At 41.6% G+C, this 27,193-nt stretch overlaps 1 protein-coding gene and 1 long non-coding RNA gene across 2 annotated transcripts in view; both read right to left on the reverse strand.

The window, feature by feature from the left end:
• Positions 1 to 27,193, reverse strand: part of SAMD12 (sterile alpha motif domain containing 12) — a 326,394-nt gene that overhangs the window by 137,091 nt on the left and 162,110 nt on the right. The gene's annotated exons all lie outside the window — the stretch shown is intronic.
• On the reverse strand, positions 947 to 4,135 carry LOC117668373 (uncharacterized). The gene is made up of 3 exons (XR_009620134.2): positions 3,981 to 4,135; positions 2,867 to 3,060; positions 947 to 1,207 (listed from the first exon to the last, which is right to left on the reverse strand). It is a non-coding gene; the product is annotated as an uncharacterized LOC117668373 (long non-coding RNA).

A 27,193-nucleotide genomic window follows, 5' to 3' on the forward strand; every position in this document is an offset into this window, starting at 1 on the left:
AGGGATGTGTTTTCCTAAAAATCACATGGGGCAAATAGAGTGATGGACAGCAATATGAGGCCACCAGAAGGTCCCAAGATGGCTACCTCCCTTTCCTTGTCTATTTGTACACTATTTGTACACAGGAGAAATCCAAGATGGGTGGTTCTTCTTCTACCAACAATTACATTCTGCATTCTTGTATGTTTACTTCAAAGAAAGTGAGGCAAATGAAGTTATACTTAAATGTGTGTGTTTAAATTTGATGATAACTAACTTAAGGCCCATTGATCCAGTGGTGGGTTTCAAAATTTTTTACTACCAGTTCTGTGGGTGTGGTTTGGTGGGCGTGGCATGGCTTGGTGGGCGTGGCTTGGTGGGCATAGCAGGGGAAGGATACTGTAAAATCTCCATTTCCTCCTGATCAGCTGGGATTTGGGAGGCAGAGAATAGATGGGGGCGGGGCCAGTCAGAATTTTTACTACCGGTTCTCCGAACTACTCAAAATTTCCGCTACCGATTCTCCAGAACTGGTCAGAATCTGCTGAAACCCATCTCTGCATTGATCTCAGAATAGTTGGAGGGTGATGAATTTACTATGTATTTGGGTCATAGATTTGTTGGAAGGAGCTATTCCAAAAACAATCTCACCTAGCTCTATGTAAACCTAGAACCAGAACACATATTATTTCATTTTTATTTATTTTTCATGTTTTTATTCTGCTGCAATTCGGAGGCTCCCTGAAATGCTAGCTTAGGATAATTTATCATGTTGATTTAGCAACACTAACGGTTCACAGTTCTTCTTAATATTCAAGATTAAGCCAATTTAATTTTTAGAAACAATTCTCATCACCAGGAACCAGAAACATAATTAAGCCTTCAACATTATAGGTTTTCTCTATTTAATGGACATTTTCATTTAGAGGTCCGCAGCTCTGTCAATAGACTAAATTCTAAAATGATAGGCTCTTAAAGTCATTTTAATATGCCATCCATTATTTGGGTACTACACAGCAGACATGATAAGCCAAATTTATGCAGTATTAAGTGACATTAATTACTGTAATTAAGTCTAGGTACATATATTTGAAATGCTTCTGCTCCCCTTGTTTATCCCTTTGCTGGATCTCCTTCTATTCCTCTGACTCCACCATTCCTTTCTACTTTGTACAACACGGTGCATCTTGATAGTGCTGTAACTATCCATACAATGATACTTTTGACGCTAGAATCAACGAGAGAAGCATATTATTGTTCTGCACATAAATCCTAAAGGAAACCAAATGAACAGATTGGGACAAGGAAAGTTCAGCTCCAGTAAAATAATCATGTCATAGTCATGTCATGCCAAGGCAAGGTTGGGAAGATAATTAGAGATCAGTTAAATTAAAACAAGTAAGAATAGGATAGGATAGGATAGGATAGGATAGGATAGGATAGGATAGGATAGGATAGGATAGGATAGGATAGGATAGTAAAAGCCATGTTGGCACAGTGGTTAGAATGCAGTACTGCAGGCTATTTCTGCTGACTGCCAGCTGACTGCAATTTGGCAGTTTGAATTTCACTGGCTCAAGGTTGACTCAACCTTCCATCCTTCCGAGGTTGGTAAAATGAGGACCCAGATTGTTGGGGGCAATATGCTAAGTCTGTAAACTGCTTAGAGAGGGCTGTAAAGCACTGTGAAGTGGTATATATGTTTAAGTGCTATTGCTATTGCTATTGTTATAGGATGGGATGGGATGGGACGGGACGGGACGGGACGGGACGGGACGGGACGGGACGGGACAGGACAGGACAGGTTTAGTGCCCAAATGTGATTGGACGCACAAGGAATTTGTTTATATGTATATAAACAGAGAACAGACCCCACTCCTTTCTAGCATTGATGAGTAACCTAGTTGGATAATGTGAAAAAAAAAAACCAACCCAAGGATCCCAGAATTCAACCCCAAACTACAAATATTCTCTTCAACTGGTATAGGCAAAGTCTCCTTCAAGTGGAATTCATCTTCTGGAAAGTTCATGTGTATGCAATATTTTGAAACATGGAAATTATTTGTCACTGCCTTAATTTTCTAACTTCCTAGTTTAGTTCACACCCTCAGGTTTCCTGGTGTTTTCCATCCAAATACTAACCAAGTCTCATTCTGATTGGTTCTTTTCAAGATTATCCAAGAGCAGCAAAGTGGTCAACTCTTGATAGATTTTTCAGATTTTTTTCTGTGCAACCATTGACAAAATTCCAGCCGTGCAATCAATTAATCATGTATAACAGAATTTCACTTATGCAAGCTCATTCAAATAATTGGGAACATTCCAGATGAATAAAAGTATTACGCATCAGCTATGTTTGAGAAATTGGATCAACCAATAATTATAAAATCCGGGCACTTAATCTTAAGAGCAAGAAGCCCATGGAAAACAATTCGACACAAAATAAAATACATTTTGCCTGAAATTTGCAGGAAACCATTACTTTGCCAAAAGTGATTTCTTTTCCATCAGGTAATCAAATGACACAATGCATTTCCGAGATTTCATACTGAAGAGGCAACAGATGTTTAAAACCACATTAAAAGTCTCGCTGGACACCTAGTAATAGGTTCTGCCAATGAAACATCAGGATGAAATCTGACCATTGCAGAACAATAGTTGTTCGTGGATATGATGCCAAGACTATAAACATTACCGGATTGGGCATAAAATTTATTTGTAAGGACAGAAGTGCTAATACATGGCAGCAGTCCATCGAGCAGGAACCTCTAGATTTTTTTTCTTCTTCTAAAAAGGGCTCTTAGCACTTTTTGACAAATCCTCCATTAAATAACTCAGGGATGTTCCAATTTGCAACCCCTGCTTCAATCAATCCTTTGTATTTTACCTGGAGATCAACGCTTCGGCTCCAGCTGTTTTCTGTATCTTTTCAGAAACTTTTGATTTCCCCCTCCTGTTTATCCCTGCCACGGTTTTCACTGGAGCTTGAAATTAACATGACTTTTTATTTGGCTCCTCATTTGTGCACCAACCTCATCAATATTGTCAAGAGAAAACAGCAAAGAGGGTTTTCGTTTACGGCTAACAAGAGAGGGATAAAAGGGTGTATAGTGTTAAGTTTGCATTTCCCAAACCATTTTAGGCTTAACATAAGAAGCAAGGTGTCCATATGTGTTCTTCACACACACACACACACACACACACACACATTTTAAAAATAGGTTGCACATTCGAAAGAAGTAGGCATCTTTATCCTTCCAGAGAAAATTAGGAAAGAAAAGGTATATTTGATTATACAAGTAATAACTGCAGTGAGGATAGTATTTGCGCAAAGATGGAAAGTAGAGAAAATCCCTTCAGAAGACAAAGTAATTAAGAAAATATTAGATTGTGCAGAAATGAATAGACTGACTTTGATAATTAATATATATACTGTATATATAAAAGAAAGAAGTGGGCATCTTTGATCTTGGGGAGGAATATGGGAACAGTCCTCCAACACTGATGGGGTATTGCCTAGAAGACCATGTTCTGTTATCAAGTTCCCCAACAAGGGAGGGCACAGAGTAATGGATACAGGAGGACAAATTCTGGTGGAACATTCAAGAGAAATTTCTAAGAATAGGTTTTGCAAATGGGACCAATTGTTAAGGAAAATGGAAAGCTCTCCTTTTATAGATACTGTATGTTCAGGGATGGGATTTTACTGGTTCGGACCGGTTTGGACAAACCAGTTGCCCAACAATCAGTTGGGAGTGAACCGGTTTGCTCCAACAATCAGCTGGGCCCACCCACCTGTCCCTGCTTTACTTACCTTTATCTTCGCAGCTGATTAGCATGGCAGAGCGGATTGCCATGCCTCAGCTGTTTTAATTCTCTAGCACTAAAGCGGAAGGTGATTTTTTGTTGAATTGTGCACACGCACGCAGTGTGCATCTGGCCCATGCGTGCACGTGAAGCACACAATCACCGAACCAGTTGTTAAAACGGAAGGATCCTACCACTGGATATGTTCAAGTAGAAGCTTGGAGAGTCATAAGCCAGCATTGTTAGAGTTTGAATTCTGGCACCGTGTAGGCGGTTGGATTCAATGGCTGCTTCAGACTCTATCCATTTCTCCATCCATCCATCCATTTCTCCATCCATCCATCCATCCATGCATGCATCCATCCATCCTATTTATCAACTGTATATTCTTGGCAAGCCACTCTGCGGCAGCCACTAGCATAAACTGAAAACATCAATGAAATTTAACAATGTAATAAAGTTGAATTAAACATCAACATTCAATCTTGATATTGAAACCATACCATTAAAAAATCAAAATCCAATAGGGAGGAAATCTTGCAAGTGCTACCAACTGAAAACCCCCTTGCCCAATGGCTTTCTCTGCAGAAGACAATCAGAGTTCCAGGTACATAATACAAATGGAAGGCTGCTCCTTCCTATGAATTCACCTTGGAGATCTATGTACAGGTAGTCCTCATCTTATGTCCACAACTGGGACCACAAATTTTTTTTTTGAATACAGCTCATCTGTCTGGAACCCACATTGCATATCGGACATTAATACAATTAAATGAGTCCAGAGATATTTCACAAGAAGAGTCCTCCACTCCTCTGCTCGCAACAAAATACCTTATGCCAGACTCAAAATTTTGGGTTTAGACAACTTAGAACTTTGCTGTCTTCGGTTTGACCTAAGCATAGTACTGTTTTGACCTTTTCAGCATCCCCATGATCATGTGATCAACATTCAGCTGTTTGGCAACTGGTTCATATTTAAGACCGTTGCAGTGTCCCAGGGTCATGCAACCTTCTGGCAAGCAAAGTTAATGGGGAAGTCAGATTCATTTAACAACAGGATTAACAACTGCAGTGATAAATTATTAATCTGCACTTAACAACTGAGACAGGAAAGGTCATAAAATGGGACAAAATTCACTTAACAACAGAAATGACGGCATAAGCAATATGGCAACCATCAGAAGAAGAATCAGTCAAGGTTGTAATCAAACTATGAGAGCAAATTTGGAGAATACCATTGTCGTCATTAGATTGAAAGATCGCAATCTACAGTCCAACAAAAAAAAAAAGATGCATTATTATTATTTAGCGCATGATGAGAACATGACAGAAGATAAGTAAACATATATACACAGTCTATAAAATTGTAAGTAAAACTTCTATGGGATATTGCAGTGACCTCAAAACTGGATGTCCAATTCAGCTCTCCAGGTGATCACATTTGGTGTTGCTTCGTGCAGATCTTCTAGAGAACCAGAGAAGCACATCGTGGGAAATCTTGCACAATATGTGTAATAGTTTGCATATCAGCATCACAATCATAACAAGGGGAATCCTTCCATCTCCATAGATACAGGGCAGAGGCACTTCTAAGATGGCCTCTGTCAGGCCAGCTTCAGAGTTGACACCTGGTTTCCTCCATGGACCGGAGGTTGGCGGAATCCCTGGTTGTTCTGACCTAGGCTTTCCAAGAGCATGAAGCAGACTCCTTGTCCCGACAAAAACCCCTTTTTATTAAGTTACTGTGAATTCTTCTCATTCACATCCAGCAAAGTCTTTCAAGGAAGAATTTACAGTCACAGACCTTATCTGGCTTGGAGAGCTGCCAGGCTGATATCTTCAAAACTTGGCAAGGAGTCACGAACCAATTAAGCAAATTAATTGTCTCCTGCAAACTCCACTCCCCTTTCACACCCCTTTTATTCCCTCTGGGAGGGGCCATTCATCGTCCACCTGTGGCCTTACTCCCAAGTCGACCCTTGTTCTTTAGTTGTTCCCTTCGTCTGGCAACTCTGCTCATGTGCACACTGGGAACAGGCTCCAGCTGTTCGTCTGCCTCACTGATGTCTGACTCCGAATGCAGCTGGTAACTGGCATACGGCCCTGGCCCCCTCTCTGCCTCCGATGCAGAGCCCTCATCAGAGTTTTCCCCAGACTCCAGGACTGGCCCATGTTCCTCCCCAACCTCCTCACTATCCAAAACTGCTGCCAGCTCTGCTGGCCACTGGCGGACCACAACACTGGTCTAGATGGAAAAAGAGATGTCAAATATTCATGCTGGCTTTCGAAAAGACTAAGGAACATTACTGCTGATGCACGCTGAATAATTGAGAAGGCCAAAGAATATCAAAAAGAAGTCACTATGTGCTTTACTACAGAAAGGCCTTCCATGGTGTCAAACATATCACGCTGCGGAAGGTGCTCAGAAAAACAAGAATCATTGTCCTCATAAAAAACTTATACAGAGGTCAGGAAGCCACAGTCTGGACAGAAGATGATGAAATAAAGGAGTGGAACCAGACTGCAAACACTCCCCACAATACAGAATATATATTGAGGGATTGGAAGTAGTTAAGCAAGGTTTTAAAATGATCCGAGAAACATCAATAAACCTGCACCGTGCTGATGAAAATACTCCGATAGTTGAAAATGCAAATGATCTGCAAGCTCTGGCAATGAAAATCAAAGGAACACAGAAGAAAAAGGAGGAGGGAGCTGAGATGAAATATAAATAAATCCAAACTAATGGCAACAGATATAGCAACCGGTGTATCTTCAATTAACAATGAAGATACTGAAGTATGGATAGCTTCTGCCTTTTAGGATGCATTCTCTACAGCAAAGAAATCAGCAGTCAAGAAATAGATACAGATACAGATTAACAGAGTTGGAAGGAACCTAGTAGGTCATCTAGTCCAACCCCCTGCCCAAGCAGACCCTACACCATCTCTGACAAATGACAGTCCAGTCTCTTGAAAGCTTCCAGTGATGACGTCCCACAACTTCCAAAGGCAACTTCTGTTCCATTGGTTGCTCTCACTGTCTCTCACTGTCAGAAAATTTCTCTTTATTTCCAGGTTGAATCTCTCCTTGATCAGTTTCCATCCATTATTCTGTGTCTAGCCTTCAGGTGCTTTGGAAAACAGCTTGACCCCTTCCTCTCTGTGGCAGCCCCTCAAATATTGGAAGACTGCTATCAAGACTCCCCTGGTCCTTCTCTTCACTAGACTAGCCATGCCCAGTTCCTGCAACTGTTCGTTGTATGTTTTAGCCTCCAGTGCCCTAATCATCCTGGTTGCTCTTCTCTGCACTCTTTCTAGAGTCTCAACATCTTTTTTATAGAGTCTCAGAGTATATGCCAGACTATCTCTGGGTAAAGTAACCACAAAAGCTTCAGAAAATATAATCAGATACCAAAATGTGTTTATACCTACTCAGATCAGTGCTGAGTAGACAATGGCTTTTCCTAATGACATTCAATGGAAGCAAGTTTTGGATGCTGAAGAAGCAGGACTGAAAGAGGATTGAGTTTTTAAAACTTTGACATTGGCGAAGACTCCTGAAAAAATAATGGACAGCCAATAAAACAAATAGCAATAGCACTTACTGCCCACATAGTGCTCTCTGAGCAGTTTACAATGTCAACCTATTGCTCCCAACAATCTGGGTCCTCATTTTACTGACCAGAAGGATGGAAGGCTGAGTCAACCTTGAGCCTCATCAGGATCGAGCTCCAGGGTATGGGGCAGAGCTAGCCTCTAATACAGGAAGCCCTCAACTTAAGACCATAATTGAGCCCCAATTTTTTGTTGTTCAGTGAGACAGTTAAGTGAATTTTTGCCCATTTTATGACTTTTCTTGCCACAGGTGTTAAATGAATCCCCGCAGTGGTTAAGTTAGTAACACGGCTATTATGTTAATCTGACTTCCCCGCTGACTTTGCTTGTCCAAAGTTCACAAAAGGTGATCCCATGGCCCCAGGACACTGCAACCGTCATAAATACAAGTCAGTTTCCAAGCGTCTGAATTTTGATCATGTGACCACGGGGATCGTAAAAATGGCCATAAGTCACCTTTTTCAGTGCTGTTGTAACTTTGAATGCTCACTAAATGAACTGTTGTAAGTCGAGAACTATCCGTACTGCATTCTGACCACTGTGCCACCTTGTTTTCTGCCAGTTAAGGTAAGAGAAATCCCTGGCTGATGATACTATGAGTTTCAGTTTAAAATGCACTGGGAATTTTTCGCAGATGGAATGGATGATGGTGTGGAATACAGTGTTTCCTCAAAAATAAGATCCTGTCTTATATTTTTTTGACCCCCAAAATAAGCGCTTGGCCTTATTTTTGGGGAGGTCTTATTATTTTGGGCGCATGGAGCAAGATGGGCTCCTCTTGCCATCTTACCTGATTTCCAGCTCTGTGTTTAAATATTTTCAGGGAGGGCTTATTTTCAGGGGGAGGCTTATTTTGGCACATGCATTCAAAAGCTCAATTGGGCTTATTATCAGGGGATGTCTTATTTTCGGGGAAACAGGATAGTTCACTATGAATTTCAAGTTATGGAAAAAGAAGGGGATGCAAATTACCTCCATTCCCCAATTAAATGTCAGAAATGAAAGCCTTAGCTAGGAGCCAAAGTTCTTAAGGCAACTATTATCTCTGTATATCCTCAAGGACTCCTTCCACCAAAATTGGAAGGTTGACGTGGCCACTACATATCTCAGCCAATTTAATAATCTAGGACAGGGGTGTCAAACTCAAGGCCCCAGGTCTGGATCTGGTCCATGGGGTGCTTAGATCTGGCCTGCAGGGCTGCCCTGGAAACAGTGAAGGACCGGCCTGCGGTGCCTCTGCCAGTGAAAATAGAGCTTGCGAGGGCCACGGGTGTCCCTCCTGAGCTCTGTTTTCGCTGGCAGTGGGCTGCAGGAGGCCGTTGCAGGTGAAAACAGAGCTCAGGAGCCTGTTTTCGCTGGCAGAGCACTCTAGTCACCACAAGCCCCCCCCCCACATGAGTGATACTGAGCTGGCCATGCCCACCCTGGCCAGACCCACCCTGGCCCCCCGAGGTCAAACACAACCCTGATGCGGCCCTCAACAAAATTGAGTTTGACACCCCTGATCTAGGAGTATGTCTTTGGAAGTATGATGCGTGAAGGATTGAGGTTTTTTTTTTAAAAAAAAAAACAACAACAACGACATAAAGGCTCACATTTCTAGCATGGTACCCACTGCGCTCATGCTGGCTATGTGCAAATTGTTTTAATTAACTAGAATATGGAAATTAGCCATCCTCCTCCCCTATCATTATGCTTTCCCAGTTAACACAAGCTGCTGTCCCAGTTTGCAATCAGCAAGTGAATGTAAATTAAAACAACCTGGCAATACTAGCCAGCAAAACACCATTCAAATCTCATTATGTCTGCTGCAACTCAGTTTATGGGTTGCTTCCTCCTCTTTCTAAGATATTTCCTTCTAAGGTCTGATATCTGGCAGGGGAGGAATGTATTGGAGAAAAACTGCACCGCCAGCCAAGATCAGCTACGTCAGACACTATAAAGCCCATGCTCAGCCAGGCTGCAGGAAACTCATCCTGCAACTCATTAGTCTGGATGGAAAGGATAGTTACAGCTGTCACAAGCTGGGATACAGGGCAGTCCTTGCAGTGTTAATACGCTTACTACCTGTTTGTTTTTAGAGTGCTTTAATAGGAATCAAACCACAGTGGAGACAGAACTACTACTAATACTACTACTACTACTACTTCTTCTTCTTCTTCTTCTTCTTCTTCTTCTTCTTCTTCTTCTTCTTCTTCTTCTTCTTCTTCTTCTTCTTCTTCTTCTTCTTCTTCTTCTTCTTCTTCTTCTCCTTCTCCTTCTCCTTCTCCTTCTCCTTCTTCTCCTCCTTCTCCTTCTCCTTCTCCTCTTCCTCCTCCTCCTCCATTCCTCTTCTTCTTTTTCCTAGCATGAACCTGCAAGTACAGGGTCCACTTTTCGGATCATTGAACGCCACTTTGCATGGTCAGCTGCCTCTCCAGTGTGGAGGCCGGTGGCTTGCATATCTTTGTTGATGGTGTCTTGCCATCTCTGTTTTGGATGCCCGCGAGGTCACCGGCCATTAATTTCTAGTTGGCAGGTAGTCTTGGCAATGGTGGAAGGTGCTGCTTTCAGGACATGTCCATACCAGTGGAGCCGGCCTTCTCTCATTTTCTCTATAATTGGTGTCACACCAAAATGTTGTCGAATGGTGTCATTTGTGATGTGGTCAAGAAGGGAGATGCCCGATATTCAACAGATAGAAGACAGAACTCCTGCCTTAGTGAAATATCTTTATTTAAAGAATTTATGATAGATGCTGCCGATGAATCAAAACAGTTTCTAGCTCCAGAACTTACCCATCTCTGTTAGGGTATGGCAGAATCAAGTGTGACATTTAGTATATAGTACATTTCATAATGTACTATAAATAATTGTGATATATTTATTTATTGCTCAAATAAGTTGTTTATTCAAAATATTAATGCTAGGTGGGTATCCAGTTTACAACAAGAGCATTAGTAAATTATTTATCAGAAAGAATCTAATTAAAACAGCCATCCCAGGGGCATAGGATTATAATTTATTTATTTATTTTATTTATTATTCATATTTCTATGTCACCCCGAGGACTCTGGGCAGCTTACACCAAAGTCAGTATACTAAATAGCATATTGCCCCCAACAATCTGGGTCCTCATTTTACCCACCTTGGAAGGATGGAAGGCTGAGCCAACCTTGAGCTGGTGAGATTTGATCCACTTATCTGTTGAACTAGCAGTCAGCTGAAGTAGCTACAGTACTGCACCCTAACCACTGCGCCACCTCGGCTCATCTTCTCCATCCAACACACACGTTTGTGAGAATAAAGATGTGTTTGAATACTCTAGACCAGTGGTGTCAAACTGGCGGCCCACGGGATGGATGCATCACATGCAGCCACGCCCACCCGAGCTCCGTGAATGGGAAAACATTGCAAAACATCACGTGATGGCAATGTGATGCTGTGAGTTTGACACCCGTGCTCTGGAAAATATTAGGCTGCAGAAAGCTTTATTGCAGAAAGTTTAGGAATTACTTACATAATAAAAGTTCCTCTGCATTGACCAAAGTTAATTTAGCATTCCCAGATTGTCTACAGTTTGCATAGTAAAACCCTAAAACCTTGAAAATCTAAAATAATGACGCTTACTAAATAACAACACTTACTTAAAAGTAGGAAGTTGCATCGCAATTTTATAGCAATAGCAATAGAACTTAGACTGATGTACCACTTCCCAGTGCTTTATAGTCATCTCTAAGCAGTTTACAGTGTTAGCATATTGCCCCCAACAATCTGGATCCTCATTTTCACTGATTTCAGATGGATGGAAGGCTGAATCAACCTTGAGCTGTTGAGACTTGAACTGGTAACTGCTGGCAGCTAGCAGAAGTAGCCTGTAGTACTGCATTCTAACCACTGTACCACTGCGGCTATACCAATAGAAGAGAATATTTGTAGCTCAGGGTTGAACTCTGAGGTCCGTAGTGCTCTCTGACCTTGGTTGTTTTCTTACAGACATTTAGTTTCCAATCTAGGTAACATCATCAGTGCTTGTGATGTCATCCAGTTGGGTAATGAAATGTCTGCAAAAAGACAACCAAGTTCAGAGAGCACCAGCACCCCAACAATTTTATAGTCTTACAACAGTATAAGTAATAATCAGTGTTATAACTAACTGCAAAGGATGATAACATGCTCTATATCAGGGGTGTAGTTCTGTCCCGTGGGGCCGCCCTGCAAACAGGGAAGGACTGGCCCGTGGTGCCTCTGCCAGCAAAAACGGAGCTCGGGAGGGCTGCACGCTGGTCTTCCCGAGCTCTGTTTTTGCTGGCAGAGAATCGCAGGAAACGGAGCTCAGGAACCCGTTTTCTCTGGCAGAGCGCTTGGGACACCACAGGCGCCCTCGACACGGGTCACATTGAGCTGACTATGCCCACTCCAGGTCCCCAAGGTCAAACAGAACCCTGATGCATTTGAAATGGAGTTTGACACCCCTGCTCTATATGGAAAGGAATAAAAATGCAGAGCATGCCAACAACTTTCCTGTCCCTTGCTCCTGGTTAAATATTCATAACAAGTTCATGACAAAACCAGATAAGATCAGAGTAGACTTTCTTTTTTAGGGGGCTTGGGACACCATCTATAGGGTACTGAGAAGTGCAGGAAAGGAAAGGACATTCCCTTCTCACCACCTCATGATCATAGAGTTGAGCTGTTCTCAAATAACTTATTTTTACTACCATAGCATAATCCTGGGATCTTGGGTTTTGCAAGCATAGGCTGCAAGTTTCAGCTTTAAAGCTCTGCATGAAACTTCCCCATTTATATATGACTAGGGAAAACCTGGATTTAATCAAAGTGATCTATCATCATGTATATCCATTGTGGGTCCAAAATCTTGGATCGAACAATTTTAGCATCATGTTTTTTTGATACAAACCCCCCCCCAGCTCTTGCCTATTTAGTTCCATTAAATAACTGTTAATTTTCATTGATATACGCTATTATTCTAATAGTTGAAAATACAAATGATACAATCTCATAATGAAAGTCAAGGAGCACAGTGAAAAAATGGCACTGAGATTAGATAAAGGACCTTCCACCACTGCCAATAGAAAAGAGTAACCATCTTTAGAAATGTGAATGAAGCTTGTGAAGTGGTGGATGGCTTCTGCTTTTTAAAATTGACTATCCACAGTCAGGAAAGGAAACAGCAATTAAGAAATTCAACACTGACTACATTTGGTAGAGTAGCAATGAGGACCTGAAGAAAGATGTCAATCAATCGTCTATGGAGATTCACAGTCATCCAGGTCATGGTTGTCCCAAAGGTGCTTTTTCAAAAGGCAACTGGACTTCGTTTTTCCTTGAAGATATTTTGCTTCTCATCCAAGAAGCTACTTCAATTCAGAACTGAAACATCTTCAAGGAAAAAACAAAGAAAGTCCGGTAGCCTTTTGAAAAAGCATCTTTGGGACCTGTCAATCAATCAATCAACCCATCAACCAATCATCTGGTTTCCATGGATGCAAACATGATCCTGGCCAACCAGCAAAAATTAAAACAACCAATGAAATAAATAATAACCAATGAAAAAGACCAACGTATTGTGCCTACCGAGGATACCAGTAACCAATCCATAGATGTTGTATTGTGTCTACAAAGGTCAGAATTGTGCAGCGATTATTTTCCCTGTGACAGTCTATGGATGCAAATATTAAATTTTTTATAGAAAAAGTACTAAAGCTGTTGAATTTTTGTACTGAAGAAGACTTCTGGGAAAACCATGAGTAGCCAAGAAAACAAATGTCGCTTCAAACAAATGAATCCAGAATTCTCACTTGAGGCACAAATGATCAAATTATCATTTTTGGGATACATTACATGAAGGTCCAGCTCTTTGGAGAAGTCTATAATGCTGGGAAAGGTAGAAGGAAAAAGAAGAGGAGAACAACCATCAGAAAGATGGATGACTCAATTACAGCAGTGATCATCATTGGAAGACATGAAGGACCAGATTGAGTACAGATCATGCTAGAGAAGTTCAGTCTGTATAATCACTAAAGGTCAATACCAACATAATAGCACGTAATCAATCAATTATACTGTACAGAACATTCTTAATTCAGTTCCAATTACGATGCTAATAATAGCTCTTAGATCTGCTATTACTACGTGGAGTAAATTGTCCCCATTCTTATTCTTATTTAGGTATTTCAAGTTAAAAGCTGAACGTGTTAAAGCTGTAATGGTCAAACTCCAGGAAAATCAGGAGATCCGGACAGTTTAAATGGGTATAAAGATTTATTGTAAGCGCTTTAAGCTCTCTACAAGAATCTCAACTACTAGCAGCCAAGGGAAATTAAAGGGAGGTAAGAGTAAAAAGAATTCAAGGTGGGCTGGACTTAAATCCCTTGTGGGTGCAAGGGAACTCAAGACTGATGACACATTTGACCCTTCCCTCAGGCTCAGCCTGATCATCTCCTACAGTAATTTTCCTTTTCCTTTTTATGAAAAGTAAAAAATAATATAATAAGGATCTGTCCCAACAACCTGTTGTCTGCCTCCAATTATGGCATGTTTTTAAAGAAGGGACTGATACTAATTTTACCGAGTCTGAGCTGCAAAATTCCCTGCATCCAGGAGATGGGAGCCCATGTTCTTTGGTATCCTTTTTTCCTGTAATGTCCATTAAACGTCTACAATTTTGCAGCCTAGATTTGCTAAACAGGACGTACAGTGGACAATGCCAGCTACCTCCATCACTTATCTTTTCCAGGAAGGAGGAGGATTTGGTGCCCCTTTGCCATTCAATTGTGGGCTTCCGTACCAACTTAATTGGTTGTATTGTTCAATCTTAAAGGTTCCCCTCGCACATATGTGCTAGTCGTTCCTGACTCTAGGGGGCGGTGCTCATCTTCGTTTCAAAGCCGAAGAGCCAGCGCTGTCCAAAGACATCTCCGTGGTCATGTGGCCGGCATGACTAAATGCCAAAGGTGCGCTGTTACCTTCCCACCAAAGGTGGTCCCTATTTTTCTACTTGCATTTTTATGTGCTTTCGAACTGCTAGGTTGGCAGAAGCTGGGACAAGTAACGGGAGCTCACTCCGTTACGCGGCACTAGGGATTCAAACCGCTGAACTACCGACCGTTTGAGCGACAAGCTCAGCGTCTTAGCCACTGAGCCACTGCGTCCCTTTGTTCAATCTTAGTTCACCGCTCTGTAGAACAGCTGTGCTTTGGTTTTATTGCAGGACGTTAAAAAAAATAGCGACACAGTCAGATTGCTGACTTTCATGCAGGAGCAGACAACTGCCTCATCCCCCAACACCACATCAACTGTTGTTTTGTCACAGTTACACTTAGGGAAACTCAAATCTCCAAGTCATTTATTTTACTACTTGGAGATGGCTCACAGCAGTGAAGTTTGAGCATCCTGTTCTATCTCGCTGCATTTAATCCTCCTCTAATTAGGCAGCTTCTACATTTGCACAGCAACACAGGATGCTCCATGCAACTAAGTAATAGGCAACAACAAGAAGAATGCATTTAGCCCCTGCGTGAACGTTGCAAAAGTTTCCAGAGATCTGTGTTACATACACACCTTTAAGCATCACATCCTGATAATAAGCTCAATAAATCCAGTCTGAATACAATGTTTAAAACATTAGTCCGAGCAACTCTGCGGTCTTCCAATAGCTTTCAACTCTGTGTCTCACAACATTAAGAAAGATGAACTTTTCCAGCACTTTGTAACAGTAGGGATCATCTATTCTTGTGGTAAAGGATGCTTAACGTATTTGACAGAGATTTATCAAAATCATTGCTGCAGGGTAAAAGACTGTTCTTCTCCAACAGATACTTTGCAATAAAACAAGTTTTCATATTCTTCTTGTTCTCCTAAATAATTTCTTTAAGTAATCTATATCCTTTTCTTAATATCTGCAAAATGATGATGCCAGGCATGGCTTCCAATAGGGTTGAAGCAGAAAGGGATTTAGACTTCAACTGCCACCATAATCAATGATTATCAAATCAAAGATAATCAAAGATTATGGGTTTTTTCAAGATAAAAAAAAAAACCAATGAGAACTTCTGATTTCCTGCCCAGGATTTTGACAAAAATCTCCCTCCTCCAAAATCCATAGCCAAGAGCAATCTCTGTATCTCTAAAGATCCTAACCTAACCCACTGCTAAGCTGAGTTTGCATAAATCTTGATGTAATTTTGTGTGTGTGTGTTTGGGGGGGGGGATTCCTTAGTTTAATGTGATGGCTCAGTGATTAAAGATGCTGACAGCCCAGATTCGAGACCCAAGTGCCACACGACGGGGGTGAGCTCCTGTTATTTGCTCCAGCTCCTGCCCATCTAGCTCTGCCCATCAAGAGTAATATAATTTGGAAAAGCATCTCAGATTTCACCCTCCTTACTTGTGTTGAATGCAAAAGGCGTGGAAGTGAAGAGGCACATTCAAGCTTTCAAGATTCTGTTATTAATAAAAGTACAGGTAAACTCCTTCAGTGACCACGCGTTACAACAGCACCAAATAAGGAGTACTTATGACCAGTTCTCTTAATTCTGGGCATTGCAGCATCGTGCAATATGATACAGGTGTTTGGGAATGAGTTTGCAATTACGTTGGTTCTCTTATCTGGCCACTGTCTCGGTTGTGGCTCTTCTTCCTGTTCCTCAAGGTTATTTTCACAGTCCATTACATGAGCCTTTAACAGAGTTTGTACCTTGAGGTTGCCCTTCAACATTATCAGAGAGGGATGAGGAAATACTAACACTGATGTGGCTAATGACAGCTGAAGCCTATCCAAACCCTAATCTATGAGATGAAAGCAGCATCAAAGGGACATGGCAGAACAAAACAAGTTGACAAGACATGTTTGTACCTTAGTTGGGAGGGAAAGTATTACATTAATAATTATTGTATTTGTAATAATTATTACAAAAATAATTTTGATTTAGAAGAACCAATGGCTATCATGTAATCAGTGATGAGCATTTAAGAGTCTTTCTCTGTATAGTTCCCTTCTTTGACCAGAACTGATGGTTGACACATAAATTTGGCACCTCATCAAGCAGCCTTGCTTGTCTAATCCAGGGGTCTCCATCCTTGGTGACTTTAAGACTTGTGGACTTTAACTCCCAGAATTCCTCAGCCAGAAAAACTGAGTTGAAGTCCACAAGTCTTAAAGTCGCGAAGGTTGGAGACCCCTGGTCTAATCTGTAATACACAAACAAGGGCCAGATTGAACACAAACTATAATTGTGTAGTACACAAACAAGGGCCAGATTGAACTGCTTTTCACTTGTTACCTTCTGCAGCAGTTAGTATATGTGCTGAAGTTCAAAACAATACAGTATTTCCCCATTTCAATCTGGCATAAGAAGCCAATTCAGCCACCAGATAGTCTCAAAAATACTTGCAGCGAGTATTCCAATCACTTCTTTCAACCAATCCCAAATTGAGTCCAATCTCACTGAGAGAGCATAGATGCAATTGCCTGTTTACTTCATGAATTTGATATTCATTGCTAAAAAAAAAAAAAATTCCCAGAGAAAATAGCTCCAGCTACATAGGATCCAGACTTAAAGGCCTTTTAAAAATATATATATTTCATCAAACTCAAATTACACATTTTGTATAGGGCTCTATTATGTTAGAACTGTGGAGCTTAATTTGCCTCATGCAGCAAAAGAAAGGTCAAAATGGTTTTATTTGTCCCTGAGAAGGAAACGGTTCCGCTAATTTAATAATATATGTCACTCGCTGGCTTTCCTTTTTCTGGAATCTCACCTTAAGAACAAGTATCTCCACATGGAGAAATTCTTAGCTTTGGCAGGGGGTCTTGAAGGGAAATTACAGTAAACAAGTCTTCTAAGTTACCTCATTATTTCTAGTTATAGAACCGAACAAAGGAAATTAGGTTCTTAGATTGGCAGACAGCATGAGTACATTATTGTAAGACCAGCACTGCCTATATTAATTGGCTATGGCTTACACAGTGTCATGTGGAAGGTCTTTCTCGTAGTAGGCACGGAAGCTGAGAAATGCAGACTTTAGGAATGGAAGCTTTATTCAGGCAGAACAATCAGTAATCCTCGATTTACGGCCACAAATCAGCCCAATTTTTCTGTTGCTAAGCGAGACATTTTTAAACTGACTTTTGCCCCCATTTTATGACTTCTCTTGAAACAATTGTTAAGAGAATCACTGCAGATGTTAAGTTAGTAACGTGGTACTAATCATCGCCATCTCCTTTTAATCACCCCATAATCCCTTGCAGGGTGGGGTCTGGGCAACTGAATGGAGCTGAGTGTTTACTGGCTGGAGGCCCTTCCTGTCGCCAATGCGGAGTCATATTCAGCAGATATATTCTCATCGTGCCCTGAAAGTCATGTGCTAGGCCTTGTAGTCAACTGAGCATAGCAGAACCATGATGTCATGGAGCCAAGTTTAAATAAAACCTTGGGGCTGTTGTTGGGAGCTTCCACATCGGCACCTACCATTATGGAAACTGGTTACCCATAGAGAGATCTGCTGTTGTTATTAAGGAATTCCTGGCAGATTATAAGAGATCTGGGTGTCATCTTGCTTAGTATGTATGCTTTTTATATTATGAGGTTAACTCTCTTTGCTTGAGCTAATAATAAAATTGTAAATCTCTTTATTGCTGTGCTTATTGTCTCTAAATCCCAAAAAACCCTCTTGCCTGGACACCTGATCACTGCCCTGACACCCTGGTAGTGGGAAAACTTGAAGAAAATTGAAAAAGAGGCTGACAGAATACAAGGCACCTAGATACTTCCAGAGATGACAACAAGCATGAGCTTACAAGAACTCAAAGCTCTTACTCAGAGACAATCCAAAGAAAATTATATCCACCAGATCACAAAGAGAAGAACAAAACAGAATACTTTTTACATTTAGCAAACATCAGCTTTCACCTCTTTTAAAATGCAACCTTCTTTACAGGCGATAACAATATGCTTACCATTGTGTGGGCAATGCTCCAAAATTGCATCTCACTTTCTCTAGCCATGTCATGCGGGGGAATTCACTGGAGAAAGCAATTATGATTGGAAGAGTCAGTGGTAAAAGGAAACCCGGCCACCAAAGAACAAGATGGCTGGACACCTTCAAAGGTAACACCAGCCAGACCATAGAACAACTCAAAGAAAGACGTGGAGAAACCAGGCACATAGAAGCTCCACAAATCAGACATGGCTGAATTGATATCATCATCATCTGAGTGACTTAGGAGTGACAGAATTCAGGTGTTGTGGCCTGTCAGCTGCTGACCCCTCCAGCAGCCGAATCAGATGAGGAGGCGGGGTGGGAGTCAGGGCCAGCATCAAGGCAACCTGAGAGCTCCGAGGGGGAAGAGGGACTGGAGCTGTCGAGATAGAGGCAGAGGCAGAGCCTGGGCCTGGGCCATCCATCAGCTCTCAGATGGAGAGTCAACAGCCCCCAGGTCTGGAGGTGGCTGATGAGGAAGAGGAGGAACAGCTGGGTCCAGTGCCTGACTCACAGATGTGCAGAAGGCAGAGGAGAGAAGAGCAGTGGAAATCTATGGGCCGATCCTTGGGATGGAAGAGCCACTGCTGCTAGCGAAGCCCCACCCTAGCTCTGGGGATAAAAGGCAGAAGGCGGAGATGAATAGGTGTGGCAGACAACTGTTCATCTCTCTGCTGGACAGACTTGTTAGCCTGTTGTGTGTGAGAGAGAGACTTTTTGCCAGGGCTGCTGGCGCTCCTAATAAAGGAATCATTGATTTAACTACAGAGGGTTTGTTGTGTTTGAGAGCCGGGTCAGAACATCAGGTCCAAATACACCAACTTCAGCTTGCTATCATTCATTATGATAATAAAACATTTCATGCCTTAAATTTCAACCTGGACAGGTGCATGGGGAGTTTTACAGGCCTAATCCATGAACAAATTCGATCAACAGTCAGTTGTTGGAACATGCAGCGTGATGAAAGGTCTGCTTTTAATTCAGTGCTGCTCTCTAACTACAGGAAAGCTGGAGGATACAGCTGCTGAGGACCGATGTGAAATTAAAGAGAGAATGAAATGTGTGATCTGATTTAATTGCACCTGGTGCTTCAATTTTTCAATTGCAGCACCCTACCAGACTGTGCCAAATCATTTTCACAAAGGAGGAGGGGGAAAAAAAACCTGATGGCAAAATAAATTAACTCTTTCACTATCCTCACATCAATGCCAAACAAATGTAAAGTGAGCGTTCGACATGGAAACATCTGTTTCTATTCTTTGACCTGGTGCAACAGCCATTTGGCTAATCATGTCTTACAACACTATACATATTAAAAGCTGTGAAAGTCTTATCTGTGCTGGAGAGCCACATTTATCATTTGTGTCATCCTTAGGTAAGGGGGAAAAAAGGATTGTGGCTTTGCACGGAAGAAGTCCCAAAATTTGAACTGAAGTTAGATATTTTTCTTATTTACATTTTTTATTTAGGCTTTCAAGTTAAGGCAAAAAAAAAAAAAAAAAAAAAAGCTCATAGGAACTGCCTGGACAAGTTCATGCAACTTTTTGGCAACATTTTCAAAAGCGGTTTGCCTCTGCCAAGAACTGAGGATGAATGACGGGCACAAAGACCTGGCTTCGTGTCTAAGGCATAACTAAAACTCACAGTCTCTGCGTTTCTAGCCTTGGTGTAACCGCAACACCCAACTGACTTTGCAAGAAAAATGAGAAATCAGATAATTGTCCAAGGTCATGTTGAGCACAGATAAGCAAAGGATCAAAGAAATATCTTGAAAATCATGCCATCCCTTTCTTCCTTGAAACACATGCCAATGCCTCAAAAGAGGTATCTCGATTTTATGTTATTTCAGTAGTTTATTGTCTACTTTGTACCATTATCTTTGTAAGGTCCAAGCCCTAGAATTAACACAGAGAGATCCACAGCTCTTTATTTGCTTGCACCTAATAGACAGAATCTTGCCAGATTAAAGCTATAAAGCTTCTAACCTAACAGAAATATCCAGGGAGTTTCTATGGAAATTTTCAGAAGACATTTTGCTTCTCATTCAAGAAGCTTATAGAATAGAATAGATAGAATAGAATTCTTTATTGGCCAAGTGTGATTGGACCCACAAGGAATTTGTCTTGGTGCATACGCTCTCAGTGTACATAAAAGAAAAGATACATTTGTCAAGAATCATAAGGTACAACACTTAATGGTAGTCATAGGGAACAAATAAGCAATCAAATCATATTAGGAAGCAGTCAATATAAATCGTAAGGATATCAGCAACAGTCATTATACCAGTTACTGTCATAAGTGGAAGGAGATGGATGAAGGTTGAGAAGATTAATAGAAATGCAGACTTAGTGAATAGTTTGACAGTGTTGAGGGAATTATTTGTCTATCAGAATGATGACGTTCAGGAAAAAAACTGTTCTTGTGTCTATTGTTGTGGTGTGCAGTGCTCTATGGCATCTTTTGAAGGTAGGAGTTGAAACAATTTATGTCCAGGATGCGAGGGGTCTGTAAATATTTTCACAGGCCTCTTTTTGACTTGCGCAGTATACAGGTCCTCAATGGAAGGCAGGTTGGTAGCAATTGTTTTTTCTGCAGTTCTAATTATCCTCTGCAGTCTGTGTCTGTCTTGTTGCATGAAAAGCAAAACATCTTCAAGGAAAAACAAAGGAAGTCCAGTTGCCTTTTGAAAAAACATCCTTGGGATATACCCTGAGAGATTCTAAGATGAGGCTACCCTGAACATCTATGGAGATTCTCAGTATCCAGTTGTCCCAAAGGTGCTTGTTTTTAAGAGGCAACTGGATTTTCAGGTTTTCTTTGAAGATGTTTCGCTTCTCATCCAAAAAAGCTTCTTCAGCTCTGACTGGATGGTGGAGAATAAAGGATTTATACTCCTTGCAGACAGCTGGTCATTTGCATTCGTTTAGCAAGTCATTAAGGCCACCTAGGGGTTTATCTGTGTCATCAGGGCCACCTGAGTAGTGTAAATGGGTGTGGAGCCTACTTGGAACTGTTGAAAGGACTGTGTTGTAGACTGGAGATAGATGATGTCATATCCCTCCACCTCTGTTGAGAGAGGGCTGCTGCTCAATTTTGATATAGATGGCCTCCTTGACCCTCTTTCAAACCAGCAGTCCCCTCTGTTCAAAATATGGGCTTTGCTGTCTTCAAAAGAGTGGTCTTTGTCTTTTAAATGCAAATGCAAACAAACCCATCAGAAATCTAGTTCTGATGGGTTTGTTCTCCTATGTTGTGCCATATGTTTATGAAGTGGCTGTTTTGTTTCCCCAATGTACAGATTTGCACATGGCTCACTGCATTGTACTGCATATACCACATTGCTCAGTTTGTGTCTGGGTATTTTATCCTTGGGGTGGACATGCTTCTGACTTAGTGTATTCTTGGGTTTGAAGTGTGCACATATGTTGTGTTGGCTGAAGATCCTTCTGAGCTTTTCCAACATTCCTCCCAAAATTCATACCTAAATGTCTATGGAGCATCAGAATATCCGAAAAGCTCAGGAGCATCATTTTGGATGAGAAGCAAAACGTCTTCAAAGAAAAACCAGAAAGTCCAGTTACCTCTTGAAAAAGCACCTTTGGGACTACCCTGAACCTTTTCCTTCCAAACCCTTCCAGTTCAGGACTGCACAGTCTCTTGTCTTGGGCCTCTCTTAGACTGTGCTATCTCCTTCCTGGCAAGCTGTGGTGCTACTGCTGACATTCTCTCCCTCCCCCCACCCCCTTCAGCTGCACATTTCATCACATCCTCTGATAACCATGGGAACATTTCCATTTTAGGATGAAAAGCATCCATTCAATGATATGAGCCGAGGTGGCGCAGTGGTTAGAGTGCAGTACTGCAGCTACTTCAGCTGACTGCTAGTTCAGCAGATCAGCGGATCAAATCTCATCGGCTCAAGGTTGACTCATCCTTCCGAGGTGGGTAAAATGAGGACCCAGATTGTTGGGGGCAATATGCTATTTAGTATACTGTCTTTGGTGTAAACCGCCTAGAGTCCTCGGAGAGTGGGTGGCATAGAAATATGAATAATAAAATAAATAAATAAATAAAATAAAATCTCCAAATTCAAAACCTGGCACTTCTGGATTACAAGAAAAGTAACGTGAGCCATGATCTTTGGAAGTGGTAGCTGCGTATTAAAAACGCCAAGAGCTTGTTAAAAGTACTCCTCAGAATTGTTCTAACATGCTTCGACCATGGCAATCATGTCAGCTGATATGCAGAGATACAAACAGAGAGCAATTGTCTTGGTTTTTTTTTTTTGTTTGTTTGTTTGCTTTTTTTGTCCAACAAGGGAACCGCTAGGATAGAAGTCACATTGGCTATTGCACACTGCCTCCAGACAATATATCTTGTCAGATTTATCAGAAAGCAAACAGACTCAAAGAAAAGATAGCAATGACAACAACAGAACCTTAGGCAAACCTGAATGAAGACTTGCTCACGTTCCCCATTCATGAACACTGGTGGAACAAGGGGGGGGGAGGAAACGCCTCAATGCTAACGGTCACCCGTGTTTTTGTTCTATTCTGTCGATGCTTGAAAAAGAACAAAATGTTTTGCATCTTAGGGTATTATATTAAGCACCGAGTGTAATCTGTTCTTGGTTTTTCGAGCACTTAGATGCCCATCTGTAAGAGAAAGCAGGGTCTTTTATCTCATGGAAAGGAGAACTGTATTTACGGTCAAACTTTTTCCCCCCCCACAGAAAAAAATTGGTGAGTGGGGGGGAAACAGAATGTCTTACTTTCAGCTCCTGAGTGGCATCGTTCACGAAGCAGCAGAGCAATTAACTTACAAAACCCATCTTTGCATTAAATAAACAGAGAAGAAAATGGCATATTAGTGGGCAAAAAATAGCATCTGTTCTTTTTTTTCTCCCACCCTCAAAAGGGAGCACAAAAGCAGCAGTGCTAATCCTCGTCTTGTGTGCTCTGCTGCTTGAATTGAACATCACGTGGGCTGAGAGTGGGATCCTGCAGCAATGAGGCATTCTTAGAGATTAAAATACCAGGGCCCTCCTTCAACACAAAAGGAGAGCAGATGTGCATGGCCCCTCTTCCTATTTGGTAGATCGCACAACATCTTTGAATCAGGCAGGTTCTACTTTCTATCCACCTGGTGTAAACATGTCAAAGGTCACACATTTGAGAATTTGATACATGATGCTCCTGGGCACTTCTGGTTTTGGCAAGGAGAGTTAATCTTTTGCTGTTCTGCATCCTAGGAATGCCTGGGGCGTAAGAGTTGCAGGAACTTATTAATCCAGTCATGAGTGTTTCAGGAATTTATCAACCCAACTGGTTTAAGTGATTGGAAAACAAAATATGAGTTTAGGACCCTTAACTCACATTTGCTTTGCTTTCCTTCCTTACTTCTACAGGTGTCCTCAAAGCACAACATTCGTTTAGTGACCGTTCGAAGTTACAGTGGCACTAAAAAAAAGTGACTTATGACCATTTTGACACTGACAGCATCCCACGGTCGTGTGATCAAAATTCAGACGCTTGGCAATTTGACGGTTGCAGTGTCCCAGGGTTACGTGAACCCAGGGGTGAAATGTAAAATTTGTTACTATCGGTTCTGTGGGCATGGCTTGGGGGGGATGGGGGGGGGTGTAATGTGACTAGGTGGGCGTGGCCAACTTTTTTTAAAAAAAACTTTTCAAAGCATTTTTTCTAATGCTTTGAAAAGACTCTCTGATGATCAGGCAACTCAGCTGGGATCGTCAGAGACTTTTCAAAGCATTTTTTTTACCACCTCTTCGGCCAAGAGGTTGCAGAAAAAAATGCTTTGAAAAGCCTCTGATGATCCCAGCTGAGCCGCGCGATCATCAGAAGCTTTTTTTTTTACTTTTAAAAACATTTTTTCATCGGAAGCAGCTGTAGAAAAAAATGCTTTTAAAAGTAAAAAAAAAAAAGCCTCTGATGATCATGCAGCTCATGGGGGGGGGGGCTGCAGTGATTTTTGCTACCGGTTCTCTGAACCACCCACCGCCATCGCTACCGGATTGGGCGATCTGGTCCGAACCGGGAGCATTTCACCCCTGCGTGACCTTCTGACAAGCAAGTTCCATAGGGAAGAAAGATTCACTTAACAACCACGTGACTAACGTAACAACTGCAGTGATTCGCTTAACTGTGGCAAAAAAAAAAAAGGTTGAAAAATGGTGCAAAACTCCCTTAACTGCACCCTTAACTGTCTCATTTAGCAACAGAATTTTGGGGCTCAATTGTGATCTTTACAGCGGTGGAATGCTGCCGGTTTAACAACCGGTTCGGTGAGCGCATGCTTCATGCCGAAAATGGAGCATTTAGAAGCTCAGCTGCTTACCTTCCAAGTCAGCAACGGTAAGTAGAACAGCGGGGATGGAGGGGAAAAATAGCTGTGCTGTGTGATTGAGATGAGCTAGAAAGCAGGAAATAAAGGACAGGATAGGGTGGGGGTGGATGGGTGGGTGGGGCCAGCTGATCATTGGAGCTACCGGTTTGCCCGAACCGGCTGAGAACCACCTCTGGGTCTTTAGTTGAGGACTATTTGTATTAGGAACTGTTCCTATAGTGACTTCCAGTCTCTCCCCTTTCTATAGATCCATTCCTGGCCCTTCCAAATATCTGCGTGGGCACCAGTCCAAGGATCCCAAGCTTATGGCTAACAAAGGAGTGCCATCTGCCATTGCCTCTTTAGGATTATGGTTTCTGTAAATGTGCCAATTTATCATTCAAGCATTCGCAGCTATTCAGCTTTGGTTAAATTGTTTCCCTCGACAGCGCTGGAATAGGAAGAACAGGGTGTTTCACTGCTACTGGACTAGGTTGCCATCAGTTCAGGGAAGAAGGAGCTGTTGACGCATTGAGTATTGTCTGCCAACTGTATTTGGACAGGTAGGATGACGTAGGATAACAAAATCCATTAATATTTGCTACCCGATATTTTTTTAAGTGTCTTTCTCACCTGTTCAGTCTATACCTGGTAGATGGGAGAGTGTTTATTTTCAAAGGCTGTCTCTCACAGATGGGCGTAAGGCAAAAGGGAAATGATTTAAAATATTCGCCTCCGCCAGAACTGATGTGCAAAATTGGGCACATCGGCTGAAATCTACTCTTGTGCCGGAGGGGTTGCTCATCTCAGAACACCCCTTGCGCTGCTGCTTGTCTTTCCTGTTGTTGTTTTTGCTTGTCTTCTCCATGCAAGTGATTAGAGGGAAAAGGTTCAAGGATAGGAAGCCACAGTTTCTTGACAGTTGACTGTTCAACTCTCTGGTCAACTGTGTTGATTGGGCCCAAAGGGAGAACTCAAATAAATGGACAGTGACAATATCACTGAGGGGGGGAACTAAGCTGATTCAGAAGACCACCGAATGCCTCCTGCCCAAGGGTTTTTCAAAACCTGGAGTAAGAACTGCCATCAATGTAATTGATGGCATTGCAACAGGTCTTTCTATTATACATGCAGTTGTTACCAGCTAATTTTAAAAACCATGTGGTTAAAGTCCCAGTACTTACTGTAACACTAGGTTATGCATTGTATAAATATATCCCAGACAGTTTGGCACTGCATTGTTGTCAAATGATATTAATGAGGGTGCTTGCTAACATTCCTATACTTTTTATTGCGTTTTAAAAACTGTAATGTGTTTTTTTTCAGGGGGGTGGAAAGGGAGGAGGGGGAGTTTGCTGGATAGAACCTTAAAATAAATATGCTAAAAGTAGCTTAGGAGCTCGTTGTGGTTTTATCCTTTTAACCCTTTCGTACATATAGTCTGATTCCTGCTACAGAAAATCATGAGTCTGTTAGTTGCAAACTGCGCTATCAAAGGCAGGAAGCCAAGAGGGAAAGCTAAAGAAATTGGACACATTTAACCAAATGGAAAAATGGCAAAGAAAGAACCGCATGGAAAGCAGCATTCAAAAATCCGAAAGGTCACCATATGGAGGATGATGTGATGTGAAGGTCGCATTTGCATGTTGTGTTCCACATCGGTTGAACAATCGCTCCTAATCCCACAGCTCCACAACGTAGCCATGCTCAAAACTATGTTGTAAGTTTGAGAAAATGCTTGCAATTTAGATATCTCACGGGTTGTCCAACAATCAATATTTTACTAATACAACCTAAAAAAAAACCATGTTTAGTCAAGGTCAAGGTAGACATTTATTCCATGTCTTGCAGTTTTCCTTTTAGTGAGGGTTCTTGGCAAGAGTGTACCAGTCAAGCTGAAGCAGAAAGAGGCATTTGGCTCCCAAAAGGGACCACTTTTTAATCCACTGAATTTCTCTATGTTAAGTAGGTTATAAACAGTGTGTCTTGAAAGGGGGAAGCGGTGTAGTGGCAATGAAGAAGACCCGGGTTATTTTGAATGACATGTTTTGATTTTTCCTTCATATTAAGGAAAAATCTAGAAGTTTAGAGGTCTTTCTGAATTAACCTGCTTATTTTCCACTTTTGCTTAATGAGTAAAGGAGAATGGGGCAATCTTCACATGGTTGCAAAGCTTTTCTTATTGTGAAAGTCTCAAGACTTTTGGTTCCTATCCCATCAGTCAAGGTCAGTTCTTGCAGTCTCCTGATCATAGCAGGACCGTGAAGTTCTGGTGCCAGGTTTTGATTAAAATGTTGGCATTATTGTTGGTTGAGAGTTCTGCATGGAACCTAGCACTGGGTAGTGTGGAAACTGGCAACCCTTGGCATATCTCTGTTGTCATCATTAAAGAGCTCCTGGCAATTTATAAGAGATTCGGGTATCATCTTGTTTGATAGGAATGCTTTTTATGTTATTCT

The sequence above is a fragment of the Pantherophis guttatus genome, chromosome 3 (assembly GCF_059756535.1).
Source record: "Pantherophis guttatus breed Tessera chromosome 3, ASM5975653v1, whole genome shotgun sequence".
Classification (NCBI taxonomy): Eukaryota; Metazoa; Chordata; class Lepidosauria; order Squamata; family Colubridae; genus Pantherophis; species Pantherophis guttatus.